This window comes from Ovis aries, chromosome X (assembly GCF_016772045.2).
Source record: "Ovis aries strain OAR_USU_Benz2616 breed Rambouillet chromosome X, ARS-UI_Ramb_v3.0, whole genome shotgun sequence".
Taxonomy (NCBI): domain Eukaryota; kingdom Metazoa; phylum Chordata; class Mammalia; order Artiodactyla; family Bovidae; genus Ovis; species Ovis aries.
The window spans coordinates 104496491-104506991 of NC_056080.1; the positions used below are offsets into that span (position 1 = coordinate 104496491).

The following is a 10501-nucleotide window of genomic DNA, read 5'->3' on the forward strand; positions in this document are numbered from 1 at the left end:
AATACTTTGGCTACCTGATGCAGAGCGCTGACTCATTTCAAAAGACCCTGGTGCTGGGAAAGATTAAGGGAGGATAAGGGCACAACAGAGGATGAGATGGTTGGATAGCATCGCCGACACAATGGACATGGGTTTGTGTGGACTCTGGGAGTTGGTAATGGACAGGGAGGCCTGGCGTGCTACAGTCCATGGGGTCACAAAGAGTCAGACACAACTGAGTGACTGAACTGAACTGAAGCGATGTCCTGGGTGATTTACATGCTCTGCTTCATTTAATTTTAAAAAATCAACTAGAACGGTGTTATCAACGTTCCCATTTTATAGATGAGGAAACTGAGTCAAAGGGGCATTAGTGAAATTACTAGTAAGTGAAAGAGATGCTATTTGGTGAGCAGATTTATGGACATTTAATAAAATTTTCAGAAATGGTCATTGACTATTTAGATCGTGGAGAAAAAAACACAATCTCAATTTTATCTAAAAAAAAAGTATGTTACTTATATTTACTATGCACTGTCCTTGGTGTTTTACATGAATGGGTCCATTTAATTAAAAACAAAATCTACTAGGAATGTGTTATAAACATTCCCATTTTGTAAATGAGGAAACTGAGGTACAGAGGGATTAAAAAGTTAATAATAAATGAAAGACATTCTTGTTGGTCAGCAAATTTATATATACTTAGTAAAGTTTGTGGAAAAGGCATTGTCTATCTAGAATGCTGGGGGAAATTTTGATTTCTAATCAATTAAAAGAAAAACAGAATTAAATATGTTACTGTGATGTAGGAAGCAATGTCCAGGGTGTTTTACATGCTTTGCTTCAGTTCAGTTCAGTCACTCAGTCGTGTCCGACTCCTTGCGACCCCATGAATCGCAGCACGCCAGGCCTCCCTGTCCATCACCAACTCCCAGAGTTCACTCAGACTCACATCCATCGAGTCAGTGATGCCATCCAGCCATCTCATCCTCTGTCATCCCCTTCTCCTCTTGCCCCTAATCCCTCCCAGCATCAGAGTCTTTTCCAATGAGTCAACTCTCCGCATGAGGTGGCCAAAGTATTGGAGTTTCAGCTTTAGCATCATTCCTTCCAAAGAAATACCAGGGCTGATCTCCTTTAGAATGGACTGGTTGGATCTCCTTGCAGTCCAAGGGACTCTCAAGAGTCTTCTCCAACACCACAGTTCAAAGGCATCAATTCTTCGGCGCTCAGTCTTCTTCACAGTCCAATTCTCACATCCATACATGACCACTGGAAAAACCATAGCCTTGACTAGACGGACCTTTGTTGGCAAAGTAATATCTCTGCTTTTAAATATGCGATCTAGGGCTCAGTACCGCCTGGTTCTCGTATACCTTGTTCTCTGCAGGCTGTGGGGGCTTCACGCTGCGGCCGTTAGTCATGTCGGATTCTGGAAGTTACAGTCAGTCTGAGGGTGAGCAGCAAAGTTATTCTTCCAATGGAAATCAAGGCAGCCAAGGTTATGGACAAGCACCACAAAGCTATTCTGGCTATGGACAAACTACTGACTCTTCATATGGACGGAACTATAGTGGCTACTCCAGTTATGGACAAAGCCAATCAGGTTATTCACAGTCCTACAGTGGTTATGAGAATCAAAAGCAGAGCTCATACAACCAGCAATGTTATAATAACCAGGGACAGCAAAACATGGAATCATCAGGAGGCCAAGGTGGAAGAGCACCTTCATATGACCAGTCAGACTATGGTCAACAAGATTCATATGACCAGCAGTCAGGCTATGATCAACATCAACGCTCTTACGATGAGCAGTCAAATTATGATCAGCAGCATGATTCCTATAATCAAAACCAGCAGTCCTACCATTCACAAAGGGAAAATTACAGCCACCACACATAAGATGACCGTTGTGATGTGAGTAGGTATGGAGAAGATAATAGAGGATATGGTGGGTCACAGGGAGGAGGTAGAGGGCATGGGGGATATGACAAGGATGGAACGGGTCCTATGACAGGATCAAGTGGTGGTGACCATGGTGGCTTCAAAAATTTTGGTGGTCACAGGGATTATGGACCCAGACCAGATGCTGATTCAGAATCTGATAATTCAGATAACAACACAATCTTTGTACAAGGACTTGGGGAGGGTGTGTCTACAGATCAAGTGGGGGAGTTCTTTAAACAAATAGGAATCATCAAGACAAATAAAAAGACTGGAAAACCAATGATAAATCTATACACAGACAAGGACACAGGAAAGCCAAAAGGGGAGGCAACAGTATCGTTTGATGACCCTCCTTCAGCTAAGGCAGCCATTGACTGGTTTGATGGAAAAGAATTCCACCACAATATCATTAAAGTGTCCTTTGCTACCAGAAGACCTGAATTCATGAGAGGAGGTGGAAGTGGAGGTGGGCAATGAGGCCGTGGAGGATATAGAGGTCGTGGAGGCTTTCAGGGGAGAGGTGGAGGCCCCAAAAGTGGGGACTGGGTTTCCCCTAATCCATCGTGTAGAAATATGAACTTTGCTCGAAGGAATTCTTGTAATCAGTGCAATGCCCAGACCAGAGGACTCTCCTCCCTCAGGAGGAGATTTCCGAGGAAGAGGCTATGGTGGAGAGAGGGGCTACAGAGGCCGTGGGGGCAGAGATGGAGACTGAGGCAGCTACGGTGCAGACAGAAGTGGGGGTGGCTATGGTGGGGACCGGGGAAGTGGCTATGGTGGGGACCATGGTGGGGGCTATGGAGGAGACCGAGGAGGCAACTATGGAGGAGACCGAAGTAGCGGCTATGGTGGAGACCAAGACGGAGGCTATGGCGGAGACCAAGGCAGAGGCTATGGAGGAGACAGAGGAGGCTATGGAGGAGACCGAAGTGGGGGTGGGGGGTTATGGAGGAGACCGTGGCAGTAGCGGAGGCTACGGTGGGGATCAAGGTGGCGGCTACGGAGGAGACCGAGGTGGCTATGGAGGCAAAATGGGAGGAAGAAACGACTAGAAATGATCAGTGCAACCGACCATACTGATGACTATTTTGAATGTTCCTTTGTCTCTGACAAGATCCATAGAGAAATTGCCAGAGTTTTGCCTGCTGCTTTCCTCGTGGCCTCTTCTTGGGTAGTGAAATTAAATGACATTTGAATTTTTATTTGGGCGGGAGGGTGGGGACAGTTTTTCTTTTAGAAATGTCAGTTGAAATATCCCCATTTAGTTTCCAGCCTTCTCCTTCTCAACTCTTGAAGCTAAGCGCGTTGTAAAATATTGCCAAAATGGGAAGTGTTTTGTAATACTGCAATAAAGAATGCTTGTTTTGTGGGAAGAAAAAAAAAATGCTATCTACGTTGGTCATAACTTTTCTTCCAAGAAGTAAGCATCTTTTAATTTCATGGCTGCAATCACCATCTACAGTGATTTTGGAGCCCCCCCAAAAAAGTCTGACACTGTTTCCACTGTTTCCCCATCTATTTCCCATGAAGTGATGGGACCAGATGCCATGATCTTCGTTTTCTGAATGTTGAGCTTTAAGCCAACTTTCTCACTCTCCACTTTCTCTTTCACCAAGAGGCTTTTTAGCTTCTCTTCACTTTCTGCCATAAGGGTGGTGTCATCTGCATATCTGAGGTTATTGATATTTCTACTGGCAATCTTGATTCCAGCTTGTGCTTCTTCCAGCCCAGCATTTCTCATGATGTACTCTACATAGAAGTTAAATAAGCAGGATGACAATATATAGCCTTGACCTACTCCTTTTCCTATTTGGAACCAGTCTGTTGTTGAATGTCCAGTTCTAACTGTTGCTTCCTGACCTGCATATAGGTTTCTCAAGAGGCAGGTCAGGTGGTCTGGTATTCCCATCTCTTTCAGAATTTTCCACAGTTTATTGTGATCAGAACATTTTTCTTTCAATTAAGTGAAGCAGAGCATGTAGAACAACCAGGACATTGCTTAATAGATCTAAGTAACATACTTAGTGTTGTTTTTTTTTTAATAGAATTGAAGTCGAGTGTTTTTTCCCCATCAATCTATGTAGACAATGACCTTTCCCACAAAGTTTACTATGTATACATGGATATGCTCACCAAAACGCATGTTTCACTTACTAGCAGCTTCATTAAGGCCTGTGCCTCAGAATCCTCATCTATAAAGTGGGAATCTTGATAACACCTTCCTCGTAGATTTTCTTTTTAATTAAATGAAGCAAAGCATGTAAAACACCCAAGACATTGGTTAGTAGATCTAACTAATATAATTAATTTGTTTTTTTAAAAAAACAGAATTGAAATCGAGATTTATTTTGCTCACAATCTAGATAGTCAAAGCCCTTTCCCATGCATTTTACTCAGTATCGGTAAATACTCACCAAAAACATTTCTTACACTTACTAGTATCTTCATTAAGGCCTCTAGCTTCAGTTTCCCCATCTATAAAATGAGAATGTTGATAACACCTTCTTCGTAGATTTCCTTTTCAATTATATGAAGCAGAGCATGTAAAACACCCAAGACATTGCTTAGTAGATCTAAGTAACATGTTTCATATTGGTTTTTTTTCCTTAAATAGGGAGAATTGAAATCAAGTTTTATATCACCCTCAATCTAGATAGACAATGCCATTTCCTACAAACTTTACTAACTATACATGAATATGCTCACCAAAAACCATCTCTTTCACTTACCAGTAACTTAGTTAATGCCTCTATACCTCAGTTTCCTCATCTATAAAATCACAATGTAAAGAAAACCTTCCTTGTAGATTTTCTGTTTAATTTAATGAAGCAGAGCATGTAAAACACCCAGGACATTGCCTAACAAAACTAAGTAACATACTTAATTTTGGTTTCCTTTTTTTAATAGATATAATGAAATCGAGATTCCACCCCCAATAATCTAGGTAGATAAATCCCTAAGCCACTAAGTTTACTAAGTATACATAAATAGGCTCCCCAAATCATCTCTCTTCACATTCTAGAAAATTCAATAACTCTGTGCCTCAGTTTCTTCATCTATGAGATGGGACTGTTGATAACAGCTTACTCATAGATTTTTCTAAATTAAATGAGGCGTATCATGTAAAACAACTAGGACATTGTTTAGTAGATTTAAGTAACAGTTAATTTGGGGGTTTTTTAGAAGGGAGAATTGAAATCGAGTATTTTTCTGCAATAAACTAGATAGAAAATGCCTTTTCACATGAAGTTTTCTAAGTATAGATAAATATGCTCACCAAAATGCATCTCTTTCATTACTAGTAACTTCATTAAGGCCTCTGTGCCTGTATCCTCATCTATAAAATGGGAATGTTGATAATGCATTCCTTGGAGATATTTTTTATTAATTAAATGAAATAAGACATGTAATACACCCAGGACATTGCTTAGTAGATCTAACTAACACACCTAATTTGGGTTTTGCTTTTAAACAGAGAGAATGAAAATCGAGATTTATCTTGCTCATAATCTAGATCGTCGAAGATCTTTCCCATGATTTTACTAAGAAGTATCCATAAATATGCTCACCAAAAATAATCTTTCACTTACTATTAACTTCATTAATGCTTCTGTGCCTCAGTTTCCTCATCTTTAAAATGGGAAGGTTGAAAACACCTTACTCGTAGATTTATTTTTTAATTAAATGGATCCAATCACGTAAAAGACCCTGGACCATGCTTAATCTAAGTAACATACTTAATTTTGTTTTTTTTTTATACACAATATGGAAAATGAGGGTTTCCCACAAAATCTAGATAGATAATACCCTTTCCCACAAAGTTTACTAAGTATAGTAAATATGTTGTCCAAAAAGCATCTCTTTCACTAAGCAGTAACTTTATTAATGACTCTGTACCTCAGTTTCCTAATCTATATATAACACATTCCTCATAGGTTTTTCTTTAATTAAATGAAGCTGAGTATGTAAAACACCCAGGACATTGCTTCATAGATCTAAGTAACATACGTAGTTCTGCTTTTTTTAATAGACAGATTAGAAATCGAGTTTATTTCCCTGACAATCTATGTACCAATGCCCTTTCCACAAACTTTACTAAGTATACCTAAATTTGCTGACCAAAAAGTAGCTCCTTCACTTACTATTAACTTCTTTAATACCTCTGTGCCTCAGTATCCTCATCTATAAAATGGGAATGTTGATAACACCTTCTTCATAGATTTTCTTTTCTATTAAATGGACCCAATGATGTAAAACACTAAGGACGTGGCTTTGATCTAAGTAACATACTTAATTGTGTTGTTTTTTTCAATACAGAATATTGAAAATGAGTTTTCCCCCAATAATCTAGATGGATAATGCCCTTTCCCACAAGGTTTACTAAGTGTAGATTAATATGCTTTCCAAAAAGCATCTCTTTCACCAACTTGTAACTTTAATAATGCCTGTTTCTCAGTTTCCTCATTGGTAAAATGGGAATGTTGATAACACATTCCTCGTAGATTTTCTTTTTTTTAATTAAATGAAGCAGATCATGTAAAACACCCATGACATTGCTTAGTAGATCTAAGTGAAATACTTAATTCTTTTTTAATAGATAGAATTCAAATCGAGTTGTTATCCCCAGCAATCTAGATAGGCAAGTCAACCTTGAAGAGTGGGGCAAGGGGCCATTCCTTTGACTGGGAAGGTAACCTCTGCATACAGGGCTGGACGCAGCTCCCCACCTCTGGCTGCAGGCACTCTGCAATGGGGCATGGTTGCCCTTTACTGGGATTGTGTTGTAGATCAGGAAGAGTTTCCATCTTCTCCATCGCTGCCTTTTTCTCCTGCACCTCATCGCCCTCCCCTCCCTTTTCCCCACTCCATCCTCCCCCTCTGTCTCTCCTCTAACTTCTGGAATTCCCTGTCTCCACTGAGAAGTGCCAAATGAAAGCCAGGCCAGACTGAGGGTTGTATGGTTGTTCAAGAGGTATTTACACGTGTCTTGAGGCATGTGAATATCCTGAATATTAAGAATAGCTCCTATGAGTCCTGTGCTTGACGTTGTACTTGATTTATCCTGTTTCTACCTACTCCCTCATCATCCCCCTTTTAAAAGAAGTCAAACCAGGGTGGAATTGCTCAGTGTCACTCCGTGACAAGCTCTGCACTGCCCTGATGATGAAGCGGTTCCACTCACTGTGCTTTCACATGTGGCCCCTCTTCTACCAGTGGGCTGGAATAGAGAAGCAGGAGTAGGTAGACAGAGCCCGGGCTGTTCTATCAGCCAGCCTGCCTTTGAGGGCAACGGGGATTTGATCAGACAGCCTCTTAGGTACATTTATCCTGGAAAACATTAATCATTTTTGTCATTAATTCTGTTGATAAATTCTTTAAACCTCTCTTTCTCTTTTTTTGCCATGGTGCATTGCATCTTTGATCTTAGTTTCCCCCACCAGGGATTGAACCAGTATTCCCTGCAGTGGAAGTGCAGAGCTTAACCACTGGACTGCCAACGAAGTCCCTCAACTATTTCATTCTTAATGACAGTTTAGTGCAGGTATAGAGAAGAGGTGACATTTGTGTGTGCATCACTAACGTACTCCTTGGAAGCTTGTCTTTGGGAGGAGGAGTTGCTTACATAGTGGGCAGTAACACATTGGCATTGAAGATTTCCAGTAAAACTTTATTTATATTTTATGAAGAAGAAAAAAAGAAAAAAAAGTCTGGTTATTCAAAAGAAAGATCCAAGGAAAGGAGGACGAAAAAGTCATCTAAAAGAAAACACAAGAAGCATTGTGCCGACAGTGACAGTGACTCTGATTCCCACACAGACTCCAGTGGTAAGAAAGCCAATACCATTCTGCCTGCCTTGCTTTCAAGTTTTACTTCTTGAAAGCTGACATTAGAAGAAGGTACTTAATAATAGCCAAGAGTTGTTGTTTTTTTAATAGCCAAGAGTTTGGAACACTCACTGACTTAGCATCAGGGACCCTGCTCGGTGCCTGATATGCACTATTGCTGCTTAGTCAACACAGTCACTGTAGGACGCATCTTCAAGCTGGGGAGACAGAGGACCCGAGCAGGTTATAAGAACCGCCTGCACCCAAGGTCACACAGTTTGAATTCAGAGCTAAGTGGTGTGACTCCAGAGTGGTTGTGTGTAGCTGCACAAGGCCTGTGGCAGAGAAAAAAGTTGGGGTCAGTCTGTGAGACATGTGGTGCCAAACCAGGCCACAGGGGGCTGCATCAGCCCAGTGGAGCGGCTCCTTTGTGAGATACTCACACTCAGTGGGCAGCTTTGTGCGATCCTCAAAGAGGCACAACATAGGGGACCCTACAGGCCAGCAGCTGATTTCTGGAAGACACTTCCTGTGGGGCTGCATCACAAAAAGTCCCCTTTTTGTGCCCTCCCCTGGCTGGTGATTGACAGAGGGTGCCTCCTCTGGGACACATTACAGGCAGGCCCCCTTCCTCTGATGTCACCTTTCTTCCTCCCTGCTGGAAGACTGAGCTTTCCTGAAGCACAGATCTGAGCATGGCAGTCCCTGCTTAAAATCCTTCCAGAGCTCTCCTTGGCTCCAGGGTAAAGTCAGATCCCTGGTGATCACTGGCTCTCTCATCACATGTACACCGTCGCTGTCCTGCAGCGTCCTGTGCGGCCTCAGAGTGGCTTTCATCTCCTCATATTGCACGTCCTTTCTCCTGACTCTGCCATGTGGTACAGAGTCTGGCTGCCTACAGTCCAATCTCTCCTCGCACACAGCTTGGCCTACTGGCTGTGTATATGGACGTGCATTACTCTTGTAATAAAGCTGACCTGAGACAGAACTGGCTTAAGAGTCACCTTTTCATGGTCAAGCATTCCTCACCCACCCTCCCGAAATCAGCCTGATGGTGAGACTCCTCTGTGTGCCTAGATCACCCCCTCCCTCCCCACTTCCCTGTCACTCAGATTCTACTGACCCCCTTCCCTCTGTCTCCTCCACTAGACTGACGCATCCCCGCAAACACACACATCACGAAGATACTCAAACATCCAGAAAAGTGAAGGGAGTAGTGTCATTATGCCGTATACAGTGCTTGTCACTCACTCAGGTGTAACATCTGTTAGCATTTTGACATTTGCTTCAGATAGGGATTTTTTGTTGTCATTGAGATATTCCAGATAAAATACACTAAGTATTTCAGTATGCACCTCATTGAAAAAAGGACATTTTCTTAAATACAATACCATTATCTCACCCAGTTAAGTTAATAATTCCTCATAATATCTAATACCCAGTGTAACTTTAATGTCTATGCTTCTAATGCCTAGCACGGTTCATGACATAAATGTTGAATGAATAAACCTCTGCGATACAACAAATGGGACAGCAAAAGCATGTCTACCTGGTCAAAGATATTGATGTTTTAGGGCTAGACATTTTATCAATTTTCATGTGTTTTTCTTTTCATATGAAGATAACAAAAGCAAGACAAAAAACAAGCCCAGAAAAAGGAAAAGAAACACAGATGACCAGGTGTTTTCCTATCATTTTTATTATGGAAAAAGTCAAATATATACACAAGTATAGAGAACAGTGTAATGATCTCTCATTTACATACCAACTTAGAAGAATCATCAACTTATGGGAAGTTGCCACCACCCCCATTTATTTTGAAACAAAACCCAGATGTCATTTCATGTATAAACAAATCAGCATGTATCTCTAAAAGAGAGACATTCTTTTTTCAACATAACCATACTACCATTACTGTGCCCCAAAATTTGACAGTAATTCCTCAGTTCATTTTTCCTTTTGTTTGTAGCCTGACAGTTTCACATGAGGAGGACATCATGATGAAAGCCGAGGTCTCATTGCTTCTTTTCAATGATCCGTTCATCTGGAATATTAAGCAAGGCCTCCCTCTTGCTTCCAGCAGCACTCAACAGAAAGGTTTCCTTTTAGTGTTTAGTCATCAGGAACTGGGGTCCTCTCAAGGATTTTGAATGAGACAGAATACATTTGAAGGCATGGTTGTCACTCCCGAGCCGGGGATGACAATAATATGGCTCCTGTGGTGGGGGCAGGGGAGAAAAGGGACAAGAGCCTTTCTGGACTTGATGGAGTCTCCTGTGTTTCCTTTGGGCCAGAATGGTTTGTTCGTCTCTATCCTCCACAAAAAGAGAGAGCAGTGAACAGAATCTGGAGCATCTAGAACAAAAGTAGGGGAATGTTTGGATGCTGCCTTCCCAGAAAGTCCTATGAACAGTAGTTTCTTAGGAAGATTCCTTTAGAGTCCAGGCTCGTGCCTGAACTCCTCATCATGCATGGAGCTTGGCCCATTCTGCTCACAGCATTCTCTCACTCGAGACTTTCCCCACCTCATCTTCCACCTGTATGTGCCTGAGAAGTGCAGAGCCCAGTCATAGTGACTCAGGATGTCACCTCATGAAAAGGGACGGCTTGACATTCCTTACCAATTCTTTCTTTTTTTAACACCAGTTTTATTTATTTACTTTTGGCTGGGCTTGGTCTTTACTTCCCATGGACTTTCTCTAGGTGCAGCAGGCAGGGGCTACTCTAGTTGTGCTGTGGAGGCTTCTCAT

The 10501-nt window shown here is 41.7% G+C and overlaps 1 long non-coding RNA gene and 1 pseudogene across 1 annotated transcript; both read left to right on the top strand.

The window, feature by feature from the left end:
- Window positions 1–1355: 1355 nt before the first annotated feature.
- LOC101110404 (TATA-binding protein-associated factor 2N-like) lies at window positions 1356–3134 on the top strand (annotated as a pseudogene).
- Window positions 3135–7638: 4504 nt separating this feature from the next.
- Window positions 7639–10016, top strand: LOC132658828 (uncharacterized). Its single transcript, XR_009598895.1, has 2 exons — window positions 7639–7751; window positions 9721–10016. It is a non-coding gene; the product is annotated as an uncharacterized LOC132658828 (long non-coding RNA).
- Window positions 10017–10501: the final 485 nt, after the last annotated feature.